The sequence below is a fragment of the Ranitomeya imitator genome, chromosome 7, assembly GCF_032444005.1.
Source record: "Ranitomeya imitator isolate aRanImi1 chromosome 7, aRanImi1.pri, whole genome shotgun sequence".
Taxonomy (NCBI): Eukaryota; Metazoa; Chordata; class Amphibia; order Anura; family Dendrobatidae; genus Ranitomeya; species Ranitomeya imitator.
The window spans coordinates 140,576,418-140,599,985 of NC_091288.1; the positions used below are offsets into that span (position 1 = coordinate 140,576,418).

Below are 23,568 nucleotides of genomic sequence, written 5' to 3' on the forward strand. Positions count from 1 at the left end.
TTGGCCCTGCCGTGGCATTCCTTCAATCTGCCTATTCTGTGTCATAACTTGGAAGAAAAACAAGTCCCAAATTGAAGCTGTGCTAAAAGATGAATCATTCAATTATAGAATTTCAAAACATAAGGCCTTGTCATTGAACCAGAATCTATTGCATACTGCAAATTGTCAATGTCATTGAATGAATGCTATTCATAATTTACTTTTTTTCTTAATTGTCATGACTGGAAATGAAATCCTGTTCCACGTTTTTGCTGTGCATGGAATACAACTCAACTCAATGTTGTTTCGCTAAGTTAACCACTTGAAATGTTCGATTGGTTCTTATGTGTTCCCTGCATTTCACGTGGAAATTTTGTGGCGCTGTGGCTTAGTTGGTTAAAGCGCCTGTCTTGTAAACAGGAGATCCTGAGTTCGAATCTCAGCAGTGCCTTGTTTTCATCATCTCAGAAACAAACTTCCTATCTTAAAAATGGTAATTCCATTGACGTACAACCTCAAACTTACCATGGCTACGTCTCTACTGATAGTGAAATTTAGAGTTTCTTCTGCATAAGAAATGAACCAGTGATTAGGGTTTTAATACATGTGGTAAGTACGTAGCGCTGTGGCTTAGTTGTCTAAAGTGCCTGTCTTGTAAACAGGAGACCCTGAGTTCAAATCTCAGCAGTGCCTTGTTTTCATCATCTCAGAAACAAACTTCCTATCTAAGAAATGAGAATTTCAATGACATATAACTCAAATTTTCTGTGGCTACGTCTCTACTAATAATGCAATTGTGATTTTAAGAATTTCTTCTGCATAAGAAATGAACCAGTCCTCAGGGTCTTAATTCCAACTTTTCAATCTTTCCTAATTTTTCCTCCTTTTGGCCCTGCCGTGGCATTCCTTCAATCTGCCTATTCTGTGTCATAACTTGGAAGAAAAACAAGTCCCAAATTGAAGCTGTGCTAAAAGATGAATCATTCAATTATAGAATTTCAAAACATAAGGCCTTGTCATTGAACCAGAATCTATTGCATACTGCAAATTGTCAATGTCGTTGAATGAATGCTATTCATAATTGACTTTGTTTCTTAATTGTCATGACTGGAAATGAAATCCTGTTCCACGTTTTTGCTGTGCATGGAATACAACTCAACTCAATGTTGTTTCGCTAAGTTAACCACTTGAAATGTTCGATTGGTTCTTATGTGTTCGCTGCATTTCACTTGGAAATTTTGTGGCGCTGTGGCTTAGTTGGTTAAAGCGCCTGTCTTGTAAACAGGAGATCCTGAGTTCGAATCTCAGCAGTGCCATGTTTTCATCATCTCAGAAACAAACTTCCTATTTTAAAAATGGGAATTCCATTGACGTACAACCTCAAACTTACCATGGCTACGTCAATGCTGATAGTGAAATTTAGAGTTTCTTCTGCATAAGAAATGAACCAGTGCTCAGGGTTTTAATACAAGTGGTAAGTATGTAGCGCTGTGGCTTGGTTGTCTAAATTGCCTGTCTTGTAAACAGGAGACCCTGAGTTCAAATCTCAGCAGTGCCTTGTTTTCATCATCTCAGAAACAAACTTCCTATCTTAAAAATGGGAATTCCATTGACGTACAACCTCAAACTTACCATGGCTACGTCAATGCTGATAGTGAAATTTAGAGTTTCTTCTGCATAAGAAATGAAGCAGTGCTCAGGGATTTAATACATGTGGTAAGTACGTAGCGCTGTGGCTTAGTTGTCTAAAGTGCCTGTCTTGTAAACAGGAGACCCTGAGTTCAAATCTCAGCAGTGCCTTGTTTTCATCATCTCAGAAACAAACTTCCTATCTAAGAAATGATAATTTCAATGACGTATAACTCAAATTTTCTGTGGTTACGTTTCTACTAATAATGCAATTGTGATTTTAAGAATTTCTTCTGCATAAGAAATGAACCAGTCCTCAGGGTCTTAACTCCAACTTTTCAATCTTTCCTAATTTTTCCTCCTTTTAGCCCTGCCGTTTCATTCCTTCAATCTGCCTATTCTGTGTGATAACTTGGAAGAAAAACAAGTCCCAAATTGAAGCTGTGCTAAAAGATGGATCATTCAATTATAGAATTTCAAAACATAAGGCCTTGTCATTGAACCAGAATCTATTGCATACTGCAAATTGTCAATGTCGTTGAATGAATGCTATTCATAATTTACTTTTTTTCTCAATTGTCATGACTGGAAATGAAATCCTGTTCCACGTTTTTGATGTGCATGGAATACAACTCAACTCAATGTTGTTTCGCTAAGTTAACCACTTGAAATGTTCGATTGGTTCTTATGTGTTCCCTGCATTTCACTTAGAAATTTTGTGGCGCTGTGGCTTAGTTGGTTAAAGCGCCTGCCTTGTAAACAGGAGATCCTGAGTTCGAATCTCAGCAGTGCCTTGTTTTCATCATCTCAGAAACAAACTTCCTATCTTAAAAATGGGAATTCCATTGACGTACAACCTCAAACTTACCATGGCTATGTCTCTACTGATAGTGAAATTTCGAGTTTCTTCTGCATAAGAAATGAACCAGTGCTCAGGGTTTTGAATGAATGCTATTCATAACTTACTTGGTTTCTTAATTGTCATGACTGAAAATAAAATCCTGTTCCACGTTTTTGATGTGCATGGAATACAACTCAACTCAATGTTGTTTCGCTAAGTTAACCACTTGAAATGCTCGATTGGTTCTTATGTGTGCACTGCATTTCACGCGGAAATCTTGTGGCGCTGTGGCTTAGTTGGTTAAAGCGCCTGTCTTGTAAACATGAGATCCTGAGTTCGAATCTCAGCAGTGCCTTGTTTTCATCATCTCAGAAACAAACTTCCTATGTAAGAAATGAGAATTTCAATGACGTACAACCTCAAACTTACCATGGCTATGTCTCTACTGATGGTGAAATTTAGAGTTTCTTCTGCATAAGAAATGAACCAGTGCTCAGGGTTCTAATACATGTGGTAAGTATCTAGCGCTGTGGCTTAGTTGTCTAAAGTGCCTGTCTTGTAAACAGGAGACCCTGAGTTCAAATCTCAGCAGTGCCTTGTTTTCATCATCTCAGAAACAAACTTCCTATCTAAGAAATGGGAATTTCAATGACGTATAACTCAAATTTTCTGTGGCTACGTCTCTACTAATAATGCAATTGTGATTTTAAGAATTTCTTCTGCATAAGAAATGAACCAGTCCTCAGGGTCTTAATTCCAACTTTTCAATCTTTCCTAATTTTTCCTCCTTTTGGCCCTGCCGTGGCATTCCTTCAATCTGCCTACTCTGTGTCATAACTTGGAAGAAAAACAAGTCCCAAATTGAAGCTGTGCTAAAAGATGGATCATTCAATTATAGAATTTCAAAACATAAGGCCTTGTCATTGAACCAGAATCTATTGCATACTGCAAATTGTCGATGTCGTTGAATGAATGCTATTCATAATTTACTTTTTTTCTTAATTGTCATGACTGGAAATGAAATCCTGTTCCACGTTTTTGCTGTGCATGGAATACAACTCAACTCAATGTTGTTTCGCTAAGTTAACCACTTGAAATGTTCGATTGGTTCTTATGTGTTCCCTGCATTTCACGTGGAAAGCTTGTGGCGCTGTGGCTTAGTTGGTTAAAGCGCCTGTCTTGTAAACAGGAGATCCTGAGTTCGAATCTCAGCAGTTCCTTGTTTTCATCATCTCAGAAACAAACTTCCTATCTTAAAAATGCTAATTCCATTGACGTACAACCTCAAACTTACCATGGCTACGTCTCTACTGATGGTGCAATTGTGAAATTTAGAGTTTCTTCTGCATAAGAAATGAACCAGTGCTCAGGGTTTTGAATGAATGCTATTCATAATTTACTTAGTTTCTTAAATGTCATGACTGAAAATAAAATCCTATTCCAAGTTTTTGCTGTGCATGGAATGCAACTCAACTCAATGTTGTTTCGCTAAGTTAACCACTTGAAATGCTTGATTGGTTCTTATGTGTTCCCTGCATTTCACGTGGAAATTTTGTGGCGCTGTGGCTTAGTTGGTTAAAGCGCCTGTCTTGTAAAAAGGAGATCCTGAGTTCGAATCTCAGCAGTGCCTTGTTTTCATCATCTCAGAAACAAACTTCCTATGTAAGAAATGAGAACTTCAATGACGTACAACCTCAAACTTACCATGGCTATGTCTCTACTGATAGTGAAATTTAGATTTTCTTCTGCATAAGAAATGAACCAGTGCTCAGGGTTTTGAATGAATGCTATTCATAATTTACTTAGTTTCTTAAATGTCATGACTGAAAATAAAATCCTATTCCAAGTTTTTGCTGTGCATGGAATGCAACTCAACTCAATGTTGTTTCGCTAAGTTAACCACTTGAAATGCTTGATTGGTTCTTATGTGTTCCCTGCATTTCACGTGGAAATTTTGTGGCGCTGTGGCTTAGTTGGTTAAAGCGCCTGTCTTGTAAAAAGGAGATCCTGAGTTCGAATCTCAGCAGTGCCTTGTTTTCATCATCTCAGAAACAAACTTCCTATGTAAGAAATGAGAACTTCAATGACGTACAACCTCAAACTTACCATGGCTATGTCTCTACTGATAGTGAAATTTAGAGTTTCTTCTGCATAAGAAATGAACCAGTGCTCAGGGTTTTGAATGAATGCTATTCATAATTTACTTGGTTTCTTAATTTTAATGACTGAAAATAAAATCCTGTTCCATGTTTTTGATGTGCATGGAATACAATTCAACTCACAGTTGTTTCGCTAAGTTAACCACTTGAAATGCTCGATTGGTTCTTATGTGCGCCCTGCATTTCACGTGGAAAGCTTGTGGCGCTGTGGCTTAGTTGGTTAAAGCAGAGGTCCCCAACTCCAGTCCTCAAGGCCCACCAACAGGTCATGTTTTCAGGATTTCCTTAGTCTTGCCCAGGTAATAATTGCATCACCTGTGCAATGCAATGGAAATCCTGAAAACATGACCTGTTGGTGGGCCTTGAGGACTGGAGTTGGGGACCTCTGGGTTAAAGCGCCTGTCTTGTAAACAGGAGATCCTGAGTTCGAATCTCAGCAGTGCCTTGATTTCATCATCTCAGAAACAAACTTCCTATCTTAAAAATGGGAATTCCATTGACGTACAACCTCAAACTTACCAAGGCTGTGTCTCTACTGACAGTGAAATTTAGAGTTTCTTCTGCATAAGAAATGAACCAGTGCTCAGGGTTTTGAATGAATGCTATTCATAATTTACTTAGTTTCTTAAATGTCATGACTGAAAATAAAATCCTATTCCAAGTTTTTGCTGTGCATGGAATGCAACTCAACTCAATGTTGTTTCGCTAAGTTAACCACTTGAAATGCTTGATTGGTTCTTATGTGTTCCCTGCATTTCACGTGGAAATTTTGTGGCGCTGTGGCTTAGTTGGTTAAAGCGCCTGTCTTGTAAAAAGGAGATCCTGAGTTCGAATCTCAGCAGTGCCTTGTTTTCATCATCTCAGAAACAAACTTCCTATGTAAGAAATGAGAACTTCAATGACGTACAACCTCAAACTTACCATGGCTATGTCTCTACTGATAGTGAAATTTAGAGTTTCTTCTGCATAAGAAATGAACCAGTGCTCAGGGTTTTGAATGAATGCTATTCATAATTTACTTGGTTTCTTAATTTTAATGACTGAAAATAAAATCCTGTTCCATGTTTTTGATGTCCATGGAATACAATTCAACTCACAGTTGTTTCGCTAAGTTAACCACTTGAAATGCTCGATTGGTTCTTATGTGTGCCCTGCATTTCACGTGGAAAGCTTGTGGCGCTGTGGCTTAGTTGGTTAAAGCGCCTGTCTTGTAAACAGGAGAACCTGAGTTCGAATCTCAGCAGTGCCTTGTTTTCATCATCTCAGAAACAAACTTCCTTTCTTAAAATGGGAATTCCATTGACGTACAACCTCAAACTTACCATGGCTGTGTCTCTACTGATAGTGAAATTTAGAGTTTCTTCTGCATAAGAAATGAACCAGTGCTCAGGGTTTTGAATGAATGCTATTCATAATTTACTTGGTTTCTTAATTGTCATGACTGAAAATAAAATCCTGTTCCACGTTTTTGATGTGCATGGGACACAACTCAACTCAATGTTGTTTCGCTAAGTTAACCACTTGAAATGCTCGATTGGTTCTTATGTGTGCACTGCATTTCACGCGGAAAGCTTGTGGCGCTGTGGCTTAGTTGTCTGAAGTGCACGTCTTGTAAACAGGCGACCCTGAGTTCAAATCTCAGCAGTGCCTTGTTTTCATCATTCATCTCAGAAACAAACTTCCTATCTAAGAAATGGGAATTTCAATGACGTATAACTCAAATTTTCTGTGGCTACGTCTCTACTAATAATGCAATGGTGATATTAAGAATTTCTGCTGCATAAGAAATGAACCAGTCCTCAGGGTCTTAATTCCAACTTTTCAATCTTTCCTAATTTTTCCTCCTTTTGGCCCTGCCGTGGCATTCCTTCAATCTGCCTATTCTGTGAAGAAAAACAAGTCCCAAATTGAAGCTGTGCTAAAAGATGGATCATTCAACTATAGAATTTCAAAACATAAGGCCTTGTCATTGAACCAGAATCTATTGCATACTGCCCCAATCTAACTGTAAAGAATAGACACTGTAAAATCTTCAACGAAAACACACTGACCCGTAAAAATAATCATTACATCTTTTCTGTTTAGCGCATGTGCGCGAGGTGGCCGAGTGGTTAAGGCGATGGACTGCTATTCCATTGTGCTCTGCATGCATGGGTTCAAATCCCATCCTCGTTGGTTTAATTTGCTTGTTTCATGTTGTATTGTTTTGTTTTCATTTCTAGCCAAAGCGGTAGATACGTCAAGCTTGAAAGTTTATCTTCCTTTTTAAGAAAGCTGCTATCAAACTTTGCAGAGTTAGAAGTGTAATTCCACTGGTTTTATTTTGAAATGCTTGATGCCATCCTTTATTCTCTAAAGAAAGTTATATCGTCTAATTCCTTTTTAAGCGTTTCGACAGCAGAGATTTTTTTTCTCTCAACTGCACTATGTTATGACTGTGGTAAAGACTTGTTTAATGTCATGCAAGAACAAAAGTCCACTTTTTTTTGGCTAAAATGACCTAAACTGAGATGTAGAAAGAAGACCACTGCTGACGTTCGAAATCAAGATTTTCTGTTTACTAAACAGGCGCTTAGACCAACTAAGCCAAAGGACAAAAAGGTGTGATACTTTAGAAAGCCTGCTTAGCGAGTCAGATGCATAAAGAGGAGGAATTTCAAAATAAAATCCACTGGTTTTAAGTTGTCATGCTTGATGCCATCTTTCTTCCTTTTTGGCCCTTATACAGAAGACATTCTTCATCTCACAATTGCACTATCAGTAAAGACGTAGCCAAGGTAAATTTGAGGTTTCATGCAAGTGAAATTCCCATTTTTAAGATAGGAAGTTTCTTTTTGAGATGATGAAAACAAGACACTCCTGAGATTCGAACTCAGGATCTCCTGTTTACTAGACAGGCGCTTTAACCAACTAAGCCACAGCACCACAAGCTGGAAAGCCTATGAACTCTAGGGAAGATGTAAGCACCGATCAAACCTTTCAAGTGGTTAACTTAACAAGACAACATTGAGTTGAGTTTCATTCCATGCACACAGAAACGTGGAACAGGATTTCATTCTCAGTCATGACAATTAAGAAACCAAGGAAATTATGAATAGCATTCATTCAACGACATTGACAATTTGCAGAATGCAATAGAATCTGGATCGATGACAAGGCCTTGTGTTTTGAAGTTCCATAATTGAATGATCCATCTTCTAGCACAGCTTCAATTTGGTACTTGTTTTTCTTCCAAGTTATGACACAGAATAGGCAGATTGAAGGAATGCCACAGCAGGGCCAAAAGAGTTTGCCCCAATCTAACTGTAAAGAATAGACACTGTAATATCTTCAACGAAAACACACTGACCCGTAAAAATAATCATTACATCTTTTCTCCTTAGCGCATGTGCACCATGTAGACGAGGTGGCCGAGTGGTTAAGGCGATGGACTGCTAATCCATTGTGCTCTGCATGCATGGGTTCAAATCCCATCCTCGTCGGTTTAATCTGCTTGTTTCATGTTGTATTGTTTTGTTTTCATTTCTAGCCAAAGCGGTAGATACGTCAAGCTTGAATGTTTATCTTCCTTTTTAAGAAAGCTGCTATCAAACTTTGCAGAGTTAGAAGTGTAATTCCACTGGTTTTATTTTGAAATGCTTGATGCCATCCTTTATTCTCTAAAGAAAGTTAAATCGTCTAATTCCTTTTTAAGCGTTTCGACAGCAGAGATTTTTTTTCTCTCAACTGCACTATGTTATGACTGTGGTAAAGACTTGTTTAATGTCATACAAGAACAAAAGTCCACTTTTTTTTGGCTAAAATGACCAAAACTGAGATGAAGAAATAAAACCACTGCTGACGTTCGAAATCAAGATTTTCTGTTTACTAAACAGGCGCTTAGACCAACTAAGCCAAAGGACAAAAAGGTGTGATACTTTAGAAAGCCTGCTTAGCGAGTCAGATGCATAAAGAGGAGGAATTTCAAAATAAAATCCATTGGTTTTAAGTTGTCATGCTTCATGCCATCTTTCTTTCTTTTTGGCCCTTATATACTACTCACCCAAACTGAGATGAAGAAAGAAAACCACTGCTGACATTCAAAATCAAGATTTTCTGTTTACTAAAAAGGCGCTTAGACCAACTAAGCCAAAGGACAAAAAGGTGTGATACTTTAGAAAGCCTGCTTAGAGAGTCAGATGCATAAAGAGGATAAATTTCAAAATAAAATCCACTGGTTTTAAGTTGTCATGCTTGATGCCATCTTTCTTCCTTTTTGGCCCTTAACCCCTTCGCGACATGCGCCGTACTAGTACTGCGCTGCCGGCACTGCATTAGTGCCAGCAGCAGTACTAGTACGGCGCACCGATCACCGCGGTCTCGCGCTGAGCGCCGCGGTGATCGGGTGCGGGGGTCAGCTGTATATGACAGCTGACACCCCGCAGCAATGCCCACGATCGGCGCTATCGCCGATCGCGGGCATTTAACCCCTCTGATGCCGCTGTCAGTAGTGACAGCGGCATAGAGGGGGATCGCGCAGGGACGGGGGCTCCCTGCGCTCTCCCACCGGAGCAACGCAATGAGATCGCGTTGCTCCGGTGACCCGGAAGGAGTCCCCGGATCCAAGATGGCCGCCGGACCCCTTCCGGGTCATGAAGTGACCTGGCTAGCCGGCGCCTGCTGAGAGCAGGCGCTGGAGAGCCAGCTAAGCTGCCTGTCAGATCGTTGATCTGACACTGTGCTATGCACAGTGTCAGATCAACGATCTGATCTAATACAGAGATGTCCCACCCTGGGACAATGTTAGAAAGTTAAAAAAAAAAAAATAGAATGTGTAAAAAAAAATAAAAAAAAATCCCCCCCCCAAAAAAATAAAACATTTCCCAATAAATCCATTTATTTATGTAAAAAAAAAAAAAAAACAATAAATGTACACATATTTGGTATCGCCGCGTCCGTAACGACCCGCTCTATAAAACTGTCCCACTAGTTGACCCCTTCAGTGAACACCGCAAAAAAAAAAAAAAAAAAACAAGGCAAAAAACAACGTTTTATTATCATACAGGCGAACAAAAAGTGGAATAACACGCGATCAAAACGACGGATATAAATAACCATGGTACCGCTGAAAACGTCATCTTGTCCCGCAAAAAGAAGCCGCCATGCAGCATCATCAGCAGAAAAATAAAAAAGTTATAGCTCTCAGAATAATGCGATGCAAAAACAATTATTTTTTTATATAAAATAGTTTTTATTGTGTAAAAGCGCCAAAACATAAAAGAAATTACATAAATGAGGTATCGCTGTAATCGTACTGACCCGAAGAATAAAACTGCTTTATCCATTTTACCACACGTGGAACGGTATAAACGCCCCCCCTAAAAGAAATTCAGGAATTGCTGGTTTTTGTTCATTCCGCCTCCCAAAAATCGAATAAAAAGCGATCAAAAAATGTCATCTGCCCGAAAATGTTACCAATAAAAACGTCAACTCGTCCCGCAAAAAACAAGACCTCATATGATTCTGTGGGCCAAAATATGGATAAATTATAGCTCTCAAAATGTGGTGATGCAAAAACTATTTTTTGCAATAAAAAGCGTCTTTTAGTGTGTGACAGCTGCCAATCATAAAAATCCGCCAAAAAAACGCTATAAAAGTAAATCAAACCCCCCTTCATCACCCCCTTAGTTAGGGAAAAATAATAAAATGTAAAAAAATGTATTTATTTCCATTTTCCCATTAGTGCTAGGGTTAGGGCTAGGGCTAGGGTTAGGGCTAGGGTTAGGGCTAGGGTTAGGGCTAGGGTTAGGGCTAGGGCTAGGGTTGGGGTTAGGGTTTCAGTTATAATTGGGGGTTTCCACTGTTTAGGCACATCAGGGGCTCTCCAAACGCGACATGGCGTCCGATCTCAATTCCAGCCAATTCTGCTTTGAAAAAGTAAAACAGGGCTCCTTCCCTTCCGAGTTCTCCTGTGTGCCCAAACAGTGGTTCCCCCCAACATATGGGGTATCAGCGTTCTCAGGACAAGTTGGACAACAACTTTTGGGGTCCAATTTGTCCTGTTACCCTTGGGAAAATAAAAACATAGGGGATAAAATATCATTTTCGTGGAAAAAAAAATATTTTTTATTTTCACGGCTCTGCGTTATAAACTGTAGTGAAACACTTGTTGGTTCAAAGCTCTCACAACACATCTAGATAAGTTCCTTGGGGGGTCTAGTTTCCAATATGGGGTCACTTGTGGGGGGTTTCTACTGTTTAGGTACATCAGGGGCTCTGCAAATGCAACATGACGCCTACAGACCAATCCATCTAAGTCTGCATTTCAAATGGCGCTCCTTCCCTTCCGAGCTCTGCCGTGCACCCAAACAGTGGTTCCCCCCAACATATGGGGTATCAGCGTTCTCAGGACAAGTTGGACAACAACTTTTGGGGTCCAATTTGTCCTGTTACCCTTGGGAAAATAAGAACATAGGGGATAAAATATCATTTTCGTGGAAAAAAAAATATTTTCTATTTTCACGGCTCTGCGTTATAAACTGTAGTGAAACACTTGTTGGTTCAAAGCTCTCACAACACATCTAGATAAGTTCCTTGGGGGGTCTAGTTTCCAATATGGGGTCACTTGTGGGGGGTTTCTACTGTTTAGGTACATCAGGGGCTCTGCAAATGCAACATGACGCCTACAGACCAATCCATCTAAGTCTGCATTTCAAATGGCGCTCCTTCCCTTCCGAGCTCTGCCGTGCACCCAAACAGTGGTTCCCCCCAACATATGGGGTATCAGCGTTCTCAGGACAAGTTGGACAAAAACTTTTGGGGTCCAATTTGTCCTGTTACCCTTGGGAAAATAAAAACATAGGGGATAAAATATCATTTTCGTGGAAAAAAAAATATTTTTTATTTTCACGGCTCTGCGTTATAAACTGTAGTGAAACACTTGTTGGTTCAAAGCTCTCACAACACATCTAGATAAGTTCCTTGGGGGGTCTAGTTTCCAATATGGGGTCACTTGTGGGGGGTTTCTACTGTTTAGGTACATCAGGGGCTCTGCAAATGCAACATGACGCCTGCAGACCAATCCATCTAAGTCTGCATTTCAAATGGCGCTCCTTCCCTTCCGAGCTCTGCCATGCACCCAAACAGTGGTTCCCCCCAACATATGGGGTATCAGCGATCTCAGGACAAGTTGGACAACTTTTGGGGTCCAATTTGTCCTGTTACCCTTGGGAAAACAAAAACATAGGGGATAAAATATCATTTTCGTGGAAAAAAAAATATTTTTTATTTTCACGGCTCTGCGTTATAAACTGTAGTGAAACACTTGTTGGTTCAAAGCTCTCACAACACATCTAGATAAGTTCCTTGGGGGGTCTAGTTTCCAATATGGGGTCACTTGTGGTGGGTTTCTACTGTTTAGGTACATCAGGGGCTCTGCAAATGCAACATGACACCTGCAGTCCATTCCATCTAAGTCTGCATTTCAAACGGTGCTCCTTCCCTTCCGAGCTCTGCCATGCACTCAAACTGTGGTTCCCCCCCACATGTGGGGTATCAGCGTACTCAGGACAAATTGGACAATAACATTTGTGGTCCAATTTCTCCTGTTACCCTTGGGAAAAAAAAATTTCGGGCTAAAACATCATTTTGTGGAAAGAAATAATGATTTTTTAATTTTCACAATGCTACATTCTAAACTTTAGTGAAACAATTGGGGGTTAAAAGTGCTCACCACACATCTAGATAAGTTCCTTAGGGGGTCTTCTTTCCAAAATGGGGTCACTTGTGGGGGGTTTCCACTGTTAAGGCACGTCAGGGGCTCTCCAAATGCGACATGGCATCCGATCTCAATTCCAGCCAATTTTGCATTGAAAAGTCAAATGGCACTCCTTCCCTTCCGAGCTCTGCCATGCGCTCAAACAGTGGTTTATCCCCATATATGAAGTATCGACGTACTCAGGACAAATTGCACAACAACTTTTTGGGTCCAATTTATCCTTTTACCCTTGGGAAAATAAAACATTTGAGGCAAAAAGATCATTTTTTGTGAAAATTAATAAAAAAATTTTTTTTACGGCTCTACATTATAAACTTCTGTGAAGCACTTGGAGGTTCAAAGTGCTCACCACACATCTAGATTAGTTCCTTAGGGGGTCTACTTTCCAAAATGGTGTCACTTGTGGGGGTTTCCACTGTTTAGGCACATCAGGGGCTCTCCAATCGTGACATGGGCTCCGATCTCAATTCCAGCAAATCTTGCATTGAAAAGTCAAATGGCGCTCCTTCCCTTCTGAGCTCTGCCATGTGCCCAAACAGTGGTTTACCCCCACATATGGGGTATCGGCGTACTCAGGACAAATTGTACAACGAATTTTGTGGTCCAATTTCTCCTGTTACCCTTGGTAAAATGAAACAAATTGGACCTGAAGTAAAAATTTTGTGAAAAAAAAGTTAAATGTTCAATTTTTTTAAACATTCAAAAAATTCCTGTGAAGCACCTGAAGGGTTAATAAACTTTTTGAATGTGGTTTTGAGTACCTTGAGGGGTGCAGTTTTTAGAATGGTGTCACTTTTGGGCATTTTCTGTCATATAGACCCCTCAAAGTCACTTCAAGTGTGAGGTGGTCCGTAAAAAAATGGTTTTGCACATTTTGTTGCAAAAATGAGAAATCGCTGGTCAACTTTTAACCCTTATAACGTCCTAACAAAAAAAAGTTATGTTTCCAAAATTGTGCTGATGTAAAGCAGACATGTGGGAAATGTTGTTTATTAACTATATTATGTGATATAACTCTCTAATTTAAGGGCATAAAAACTAAGAGTTTGAAAATTGCTAAATTTTCATAATTTCCGACAAATTTTTGTTTTTTTCACAAATAAATGCAAGTCATATCGAAGAAGTTTTACCACTATCATGAAGTACAATATGTCACGAGAAAACAGTGTCAGAATCACCAGGATCCGTTGAAGCGTTTCAGAGTTATGACTTCATAAAGTGACAGTGGTCAGAATTGTAAAAATTGGCCCTGTCACTTAGGTGAAAACAGGCTTTGGGGTGAAGGGGTTAATCTGCTTGTTTCATGTTGTATTGTTTTGTTTTCATTTCTAGCCAAAGTGGTAGATACGTCAAGCTTGAAAGTTTATCTTCCTTTTTAAGAAAGCTGCTATCAAACTTTGCAGAGTTAGAAGTGTAATTCCACTGGTTTTATTTTGAAATGCTTGATGCCATCCTTTATTCTCTAAAGAAAGTTATATCGTCTAATTCCTTTTTAAGCGTTTCGACAGCATAGATTTTTTTTCTCTCAACTGCACTATGTTATGACTGTGGTAAAGACTTGTTTAATGTCATACAAGAACAAAAGTCCACTTTTTTTTGGCTAAAATGACCCAAACTGAGATGAAGAAAGAAAACCACTGCTGACGTTCGAAATCAAGATTTTCTGTTTACTAAAAAGGCGCTTAGACCAACTAAGCCAAAGGATAAAAAGGTGTGATACTTTAGAAAGCCTGCTTAGAGAGTCAGATGCATAAAGAGGAGAAATTTCAAAATAAAATCCACTGGTTTTAAGTTGTCATGCTTGATGCCATCTTTCTTCCTTTTTGGCCCTTAATCTGCTTGTTTCATGTTGTATTGTTTTGTTTTCATTTCTAGCCAAAGCGGTAGATACGTCAAGCTTGAAAGTTTATCTTCCTTTTTAAGAAAGCTGCTATCAAACCTTGCAGAGTTAGAAGTGTAATTCCACTGGTTTTATTTTGAAATGCTTGATGCCATCCTTTATTCTCTAAAGAAAGTTATATCGTCTAATTCCTTTTTAAGCGTTTCGACAGCAGAGATTTTTTTTCTCTCAACTGCACTATGTTATGACTGTGGTAAAGACTTGTTTAATGTCATACAAGAACAAAAGTCCACTTTTTTTTGGCTAAAATGACCAAAACTGAGATGAAGAAATAAAACCACTGCTGACGTTCGAAATCAAGATTTTCTGTTTACTAAACAGGCGCTTAGACCAACTAAGCCAAAGGACAAAAAGGTGTGATACTTTAGAAAGCCTGCTTAGCGAGTCAGATGCATAAAGAGGAGGAATTTCAAAATAAAATCCATTGGTTTTAAGTTGACATGCTTGATGCCATCTTTCTTCCTTTTTGGCCCTTATATACTACTCACCCAAACTGAGATGAAGAAAGAAAACCACTGCTGACGTTCAAAATCAAGATTTTCTGTTTACTAAAAAGGCGCTTAGACCAACTAAGCCAAAGGACAAAAAGGTGTGATACTTTAGAAAGCCTGCTTAGAGAGTCAGATGCATAAAGAGGAGGAATTTCAAAATAAAATCCATTGGTTTTAAGTTGTCATGCTTGATGCCATCTTTCTTCCTTTTTGGCCCTTATATACTACTCACCCAAACTGAGATGAAGAAAGAAAACCACTGCTGACGTTCAAAATCAAGATTTTCTGTTTACTAAAAAGGCGCTTAGACCAACTAAGCCAAAGGACAAAAAGGTGTGATACTTTAGAAAGCCTGCTTAGAGAGTCAGATGCATAAAGAGGATAAATTTCAAAATAAAATCCACTGGTTTTAAGTTGTCATGCTTGATGCCATCTTTCTTCCTTTTTGGCCCTTAATCTGCTTGTTTCATGTTGTATTGTTTTGTTTTCATTTCTAGCCAAAGCGGTAGATACGTCAAGCTTGAAAGTTTATCTTCCTTTTTAAGAAAGCTGCTATCAAACTTTGCAGAGTTAGAAGTGTAATTCCACTGGTTTTATTTTGAAATGCTTGATGCCATCCTTTATTCTCTAAAGAAAGTTATATCGTCTAATTCCTTTTTAAGCGTTTCGACAGCATACATTTTTTTTCTCTCAACTGCACTATGTTATGACTGTGGTAAAGACTTGTTTAATGTCATACAAGAACAAAAGTCCACTTTTTTTTGGCTGAAATGACCCAAACTGAGATGAAGAAAGAAAACCACTGCTGACGTTCGAAATCAAGATTTTCTGTTTACTAAAAAGGCGCTTAGACCAACTAAGCCAAAGGATAAAAAGGTGTGATACTTTAGAAAGCCTGCTTAGAGAGTCAGATGCATAAAGAGGAGAAATTTCAAAATAAAATCCACTGGTTTTAAGTTGTCATGCTTGATGCCATCTTTCTTCCTTTTTGGCCCTTAATCTGCTTGTTTCATGTTGTATTGTTTTGTTTTCATTTCTAGCCAAAGCGGTAGATACGTCAAGCTTGAAAGTTTATCTTCCTTTTTAAGAAAGCTGCTATCAAACTTTGCAGAGTTAGAAGTGTAATTCCACTGGTTTTATTTTGAAATGCTTGATGCCATCCTTTATTCTCTAAAGAAAGTTATATCGTCTAATTCCTTTTTAAGCGTTTCGACAGCAGAGATTTTTTTTCTCTCAACTGCACTATGTTATGACTGTGGTAAAGACTTGTTTAATGTCATACAAGAACAAAAGTCCACTTTTTTTTGGCTAAAATGACCCAAACTGAGATGAAGAAAGAAAACCACTGCTGACGTTTGAAATCAAGATTTTCTGTTTACTAAACAGGCGCTTAGACCAACTAAGCCAAAGGACAAAAAGGTGTGATACTTTAGAAAGCCTGCTTAGCGAGTCAGATGCATAAAGAGGAGGAATTTCAAAATAAAATCCACTGATTTTAAGTGGTCATGCTTGATGCCATCTTTCTTCCTTTTTGGCCCATATACAGAAGACATTCTTCATCTCACAACTGCACTATGAGTAAAGACGTAGCCAAGGTAAATTTGAGGTTTCATGCAAGTGAAATTCCCATTTTTAAGATAGGAAGTTTCTTTTTGAGATGATGAAAACAATGCACTTCTGAGATTCGAACTCAGGATCTCCTGTTTACTAGACAGGCGCTTTAACCAACTAAGCCACAGCACCACAAGCTGGAAAGCCTATGAAATCTAGGGAAGATGTAAGCACCGATCAAACCTTTCAAGTGGTTAACTTAACAAGACAACATTGAGTTGAGTTTCATTCCGTGCACACAGAAACGTGGAACAGGATTTCATTCTCTGTCATGACAATTAAGAAACCAAGTAAATTATGAATAGCATTCATTTAACGACATTGACAATTTGCAAAATGCAATAGAATCTGGATCGATGACAAGGCCTTGGGTTTTGAAGTTCCATAATTGAATGATCCATCTTCTAGCACAGCTTCAATTTGGTACTTGTTTTTCTTCCAAGTTATGACACAGAATAGGCAGATTGAAGGAATGCCACAGCAGGGCCAAAAGCGTTTGCCCCAATCTAACTGTAAAGAATAGACACTGTAATATCTTTAACGAAAACACACTGACCCGTAAAAATAATCATTACATCTTTTCTCCTTAGCGCATGTGCGCCATGTAGACGAGGTGGCCGAGTGGTTTAGGCGATGGACTGCTAATCCATTGTGCTCTGCTTGCATGGGTTTGAATCCCATCCTCGTCGGTTTAATCTGCTTGTTTCATGTTGTATTGTTTTGTTTTCATTTCTAGCCAAAGCGGTAGATACGACAAGCTTGAAAGTTTATCTTCCTTTTTAAGAAAGCTGCTATCAAACTTTGCAGAGTTAGAAGTGTAATTCCACTGGTTTTATTTTGAAATGCTTGATGCCATCCTTTATTCTCTAAAGAAAGTTATATCGTCTAATTCCTTTTTAAGCGTTTCGACAGCATAGATTTTTTTTCTCACAACTGCACTATGTTATGACTGTGGTAAAGACTTGTTTAATGTCATACAAGAACAAAAGTCCACTTTTTTTTGGCTAAAATGACCCAAACTTAGATGAAGAAAGAAAACCACTGCTGACGTTCGAAATCAAGATTTTCTGTTTACTAAACAGGCGCTTAGACCAACTAAGCCAAAGGACAAAAAGGTGTGATACTTTGGAAAGCCTGCTTAGAGAGTCAGATGCATAAAGAGGAGAAATTTCAAAATAAAATCCACTGGTTTTAAGTTGTCATGCTTGATGCCATCTTTCTTCCTTTTTGGCCCTTAATCTGCTTGTTTCATGTTGTATTGTTTTGTTTTCATTTCTAGCCAAAGCGGTAGATACGTCAAGCTTGAAAGTTTATCTTCCTTTTTAAGAAAGCTGCTATCAAACTTTGCAGAGTTAGAAGTGTAATTCCACTGGTTTTATTTTGAAATGCTTGATGCCATCCTTTATTCTCTAAAGAAAGTTATATCGTCTAATTCCTTTTTAAGCGTTTCGACAGCAGAGATTTTTTTTCTCTCAACTGCACTATGTTATGACTGTGGTAAAGACTTGTTTAATGTCATACAAGAACAAAAGTCCACTTTTTTTGGCTAAAATGACCCAAACTGAGATGAAGAAAGAAAACCACTGCTGACGTTTGAAATCAAGATTTTCTGTTTACTAAACAGGCGCTTAGACCAACTAAGCCAAAGGACAAAAAGGTGTGATACTTTAGAAAGCCTGCTTAGCGAGTCAGATGCATAAAGAGGAGGAATTTCAAAATAAAATCCATTGGTTTTAAGTTGTCATGCTTGATGCCATCTTTCTTCCTTTTTGGCCCTTATATACTACTCACCCAAACTGAGATGAAGAAAGAAAACCACTGCTGATGTTCAAAATCAAGATTTTCTGTTTACTAAAAAGGCGCTTAGACCAACTAAGCCAAAGGACAAAAAGGTGTGATACTTTAGAAAGCCTGCTTAGCGAGTCAGATGCATAAAGAGGAGGAATTTCAAAATAAAATCCACTGATTTTAAGTGGTCATGCTTGATGCCATCTTTCTTCCTTTTTGGCCCATATACAGAAGACATTCTTCATCTCACAACTGCACTATGAGTAAAGACGTAGCCAAGGTAAATTTGAGGTTTCATGCAAGTGAAATTCCCATTTTTAAGATAGGAAGTTTCTTTTTGAGATGATGAAAACAAGGCACTTCTGAGATTCGAACTCAGGATCTCCTGTTTACTAGACAGGCGCTTTAACCAACTAAGCCACAGCACCACAAGCTGGAAAGCCTATGAAATCTAGGGAAGATGTAAGCACCGATCAAACCTTTCAAGTGGTTAACTTAACAAGACAACATTGAGTTGAGTTTCATTCCGTGCACACAGAAACGTGGAACAGGATTTCATTCTCTGTCATGACAATTAAGAAACCAAGTAAATTATGAATAGCATTCATTTAACGACATTGACAATTTGCAAAATGCAATAGAATCTGGATCGATGACAAGGCCTTGGGTTTTGAAGTTCCATAATTGAATGATCCATCTTCTAGCACAGCTTCAATTTGGTACTTGTTTTTCTTCCAAGTTATGACACAGAATAGGCAGATTGAAGGAATGCCACAGCAGGGCCAAAAGCGTTTGCCCCAATCTAACTGTAAAGAATAGACACTGTAATATCTTTAACGAAAACACACTGACCCGTAAAAATAATCATTACATCTTTTCTCCTTAGCGCATGTGCGCCATGTAGACGAGGTGGCCGAGTGGTTTAGGCGATGGACTGCTAATCCATTGTGCTCTGCTTGCATGGGTTTGAATCCCATCCTCGTCGGTTTAATCTGCTTGTTTCATGTTGTATTGTTTTGTTTTCATTTCTAGCCAAAGCGGTAGATACGACAAGCTTGAAAGTTTATCTTCCTTTTTAAGAAAGCTGCTATCAAACTTTGCAGAGTTAGAAGTGTAATTCCACTGGTTTTATTTTGAAATGCTTGATGCCATCCTTTATTCTCTAAAGAAAGTTATATCGTCTAATTCCTTTTTAAGCGTTTCGACAGCATAGATTTTTTTTCTCACAACTGCACTATGTTATGACTGTGGTAAAGACTTGTTTAATGTCATACAAGAACAAAAGTCCACTTTTTTTTGGCTATAATGACCCAAACTTAGATGAAGAAAGAAAACCACTGCTGACGTTCGAAATCAAGATTTTCTGTTTACTAAACAGGCGCTTAGACCAACTAAGCCAAAGGACAAAAAGGTGTGATACTTTGGAAAGCCTGCTTAGAGAGTCAGATGCATAAAGAGGAGAAATTTCAAAATAAAATCCACTGGTTTTAAGTTGTCATGCTTGATGCCATCTTTCTTCCTTTTTGGCCCTTAATCTGCTTGTTTCATGTTGTATTGTTTTGTTTTCATTTCTAGCCAAAGCGGTAGATACGTCAAGCTTGAAAGTTTATCTTCCTTTTTAAGAAAGCTGCTATCAAACTTTGCAGAGTTAGAAGTGTAATTCCACTGGTTTTATTTTGAAATGCTTGATGCCATCCTTTATTCTCTAAAGAAAGTTATATCGTCTAATTCCTTTTTAAGCGTTTCGACAGCAGAGATTTTTTTTCTCTCAACTGCACTATGTTATGACTGTGGTAAAGACTTGTTTAATGTCATACAAGAACAAAAGTCCACTTTTTTTGGCTAAAATGACCCAAACTGAGATGAAGAAAGAAAACCACTGCTGACGTTTGAAATCAAGATTTTCTGTTTACTAAACAGGCGCTTAGACCAACTAAGCCAAAGGACAAAAAGGTGTGATACTTTAGAAAGCCTGCTTAGCGAGTCAGATGCATAAAGAGGAGGAATTTCAAAATAAAATCCATTGGTTTTAAGTTGTCATGCTTGATGCCATCTTTCTTCCTTTTTGGCCCTTATATACTACTCACCCAAACTGAGATGAAGAAAGAAAACCACTGCTGATGTTCAAAATCAAGATTTTCTGTTTACTAAAAAGGCGCTTAGACCAACTAAGCCAAAGGACAAAAAGGTGTGATACTTTAGAAAGCCTGCTTAGCGAGTCAGATGCATAAAGAGGAGGAATTTCAAAATAAAATCCACTGATTTTAAGTGGTCATGCTTGATGCCATCTTTCTTCCTTTTTGGCCCATATACAGAAGACATTCTTCATCTCACAACTGCACTATGAGTAAAGACGTAGCCAAGGTAAATTTGAGGTTTCATGCAAGTGAAATTCCCATTTTTAAGATAGGAAGTTTCTTTTTGAGATGATGAAAACAAGGCACTTCTGAGATTCGAACTCAGGATCTCCTGTTTACTAGACAGGCGCTTTAACCAACTAAGCCACAGCACCACAAGCTGGAAAGCCTATGAAATCTAGGGAAGATGTAAGCACCGATCAAACCTTTCAAGTGGTTAACTTAACAAGACAACATTGAGTTGAGTTTCATTCCGTGCACACAGAAACGTGGAACAGGATTTCATTCTCTGTCATGACAATTAAGAAACCAAGTAAATTATGAATAGCATTCATTTAACGACATTGACAATTTGCAAAATGCAATAGAATCTGGATCGATGACAAGGCCTTGGGTTTTGAAGTTCCATAATTGAATGATCCATCTTCTAGCACAGCTTCAATTTGGTACTTGTTTTTCTTCCAAGTTATGACACAGAATAGGCAGATTGAAGGAATGCCACAGCAGGGCCAAAAGCGTTTGCCCCAATCTAACTGTAAAGAATAGACACTGTAATATCTTTAACGAAAACACACTGACCCGTAAAAATAATCATTACATCTTTTCTCCTTAGCGCATGTGCGCCATGTAGACGAGGTGGCCGAGTGGTTTAGGCGATGGACTGCTAATCCATTGTGCTCTGCTTGCATGGGTTTGAATCCCATCCTCGTCGGTTTAATCTGCTTGTTTCATGTTGTATTGTTTTGTTTTCATTTCTAGCCAAAGCGGTAGATACGACAAGCTTGAAAGTTTATCTTCCTTTTTAAGAAAGCTGCTATCAAACTTTGCAGAGTTAGAAGTGTAATTCCACTGGTTTTATTTTGAAATGCTTGATGCCATCCTTTATTCTCTAAAGAAAGTTATATCGTCTAATTCCTTTTTAAGCGTTTCGACAGCATAGATTTTTTTTCTCACAACTGCACTATGTTATGACTGTGGTAAAGACTTGTTTAATGTCATACAAGAACAAAAGTCCACTTTTTTTTGGCTAAAATGACCCAAACTTAGATGAAGAAAGAAAACCACTGCTGACGTTCGAAATCAAGATTTTCTGTTTACTAAACAGGCGCTTAGACCAACTAAGCCAAAGGACAAAAAGGTGTGATACTTTGGAAAGCCTGCTTAGAGAGTCAGATGCATAAAGAGGAGAAATTTCAAAATAAAATCCACTGGTTTTAAGTTGTCATGCTTGATGCCATCTTTCTTCCTTTTTGGCCCTTAATCTGCTTGTTTCATGTTGTATTGTTTTGTTTTCATTTCTAGCCAAAGCGGTAGATACGTCAAGCTTGAAAGTTTATCTTCCTTTTTAAGAAAGCTGCTATCAAACTTTGCAGAGTTAGAAGTGTAATTCCACTGGTTTTATTTTGAAATGCTTGATGCCATCCTTTATTCTCTAAAGAAAGTTATATCGTCTAATTCCTTTTTAAGCGTTTCGACAGCAGAGATTTTTTTTCTCTCAACTGCACTATGTTATGACTGTGGTAAAGACTTGTTTAATGTCATACAAGAACAAAAGTCCACTTTTTTTGGCTAAAATGACCCAAACTGAGATGAAGAAAGAAAACCACTGCTGACGTTTGAAATCAAGATTTTCTGTTTACTAAACAGGCGCTTAGACCAACTAAGCCAAAGGACAAAAAGGTGTGATACTTTAGAAAGCCTGCTTAGCGAGTCAGATGCATAAAGAGGAGGAATTTCAAAATAAAATCCATTGGTTTTAAGTTGTCATGCTTGATGCCATCTTTCTTCCTTTTTGGCCCTTATATACTACTCACCCAAACTGAGATGAAGAAAGAAAACCACTGCTGATGTTCAAAATCAAGATTTTCTGTTTACTAAAAAGGCGCTTAGACCAACTAAGCCAAAGGACAAAAAGGTGTGATACTTTAGAAAGCCTGCTTAGAGAGTCAGATGCATAAAGAGGATACATTTCAAAATAAAATCCACTGGTTTTAAGTTGTCATGCTTGATGCCATCTTTCTTCCTTTTTGGCCCATATACAGAAGACATTATTCTTCTCACAATTGCACTATCAGTAAAGAGGTAGCCAAGGTAAATTTGAGGTTTCATGCAAGTGAAATTCTCATTTTTAAGATAAGTTTCTTATTGAGATGATGAAAACAAGGCACTGCGGAGATTCAAACTCAGGATCTCCTGTTTACTAGACAGGCGCTTTAACCAACTAAGCCACAGCACCACAAGCTGGAAAGGCTATGAAATCTAGGGAAGATGTAAGCACCGATCAAACCTTTCAAGTGGTTAACTTAACAAGACAACATTGAGTTGAGTTTCATTCCGTGCACACAGAAACGTGGAACAGGATTTCATTCTCAGTCAAGACAATTAAGAAACCAAGTAAATTATGAATAGCATTCATTCAACGACATTGACAATTTGCAAAATGCAATAGAATCTGGATCGATGACAAGGCCTTGGGTTTTGAAGTTCCATAATTGAATGATCCATCTTCTAGCACAGCTTCAATTTGGTACTTGTTTTTCTTCCAAGTTATGACACAGAATAGGCAGATTGAAGGAATGCCACAGCAGGGCCAAAAGAGTTTGCCCCAATCTAACTGTAAAGAATAGACACTATAATATCTTCAACGAAAACACACTGACCCGTAAAAATAATCATTACATCTTTTCTCCTTAGCGCATGTGCGCCATGTAGACGAGGTGGCCGAGTGGTTTAGGCAATGGACTGCTAATCCATTGTGCTCTGCTTGCATGGGTTTGAATCCCATCCTCGTCGGTTTAATCTGCTTGTTTCATGTTGTATTGTTTTGTTTTCATTTCTAGCCAAAGCGGTAGATACGACAAGCTTGAAAGTTTATCTTCCTTTTTAAGAAAGCTGCTATCAAACTTTGCAGAGTTAGAAGTGTAATTCCACTGGTTTTATTTTGAAATGCTTGATGCCATCCTTTATTCTCTAAAGAAAGTTATATCGTCTAATTCCTTTTTAAGCGTTTCGACAGCATAGATTTTTTTTCTCACAACTGCACTATGTTATGACTGT

The 23,568-nt window shown here is 38.4% G+C and overlaps 3 non-coding genes across 3 annotated transcripts; all 3 read left to right on the plus strand.

Annotated features, from left to right (window-relative positions):
- Positions 1-356: 356 nt before the first annotated feature.
- Positions 357-430, plus strand: TRNAT-UGU (transfer RNA threonine (anticodon UGU)). The gene has a single exon. It is a non-coding gene; the product is annotated as a tRNA-Thr (tRNA).
- Positions 431-1,221: 791 nt separating this feature from the next.
- Positions 1,222-1,295, plus strand: TRNAT-UGU (transfer RNA threonine (anticodon UGU)). Its single transcript has one exon. It is a non-coding gene; the product is annotated as a tRNA-Thr (tRNA).
- Positions 1,296-5,783: 4,488 nt separating this feature from the next.
- TRNAT-UGU (transfer RNA threonine (anticodon UGU)) lies at positions 5,784-5,857 on the plus strand. Its single transcript has one exon. It is a non-coding gene; the product is annotated as a tRNA-Thr (tRNA).
- Positions 5,858-23,568: the final 17,711 nt, after the last annotated feature.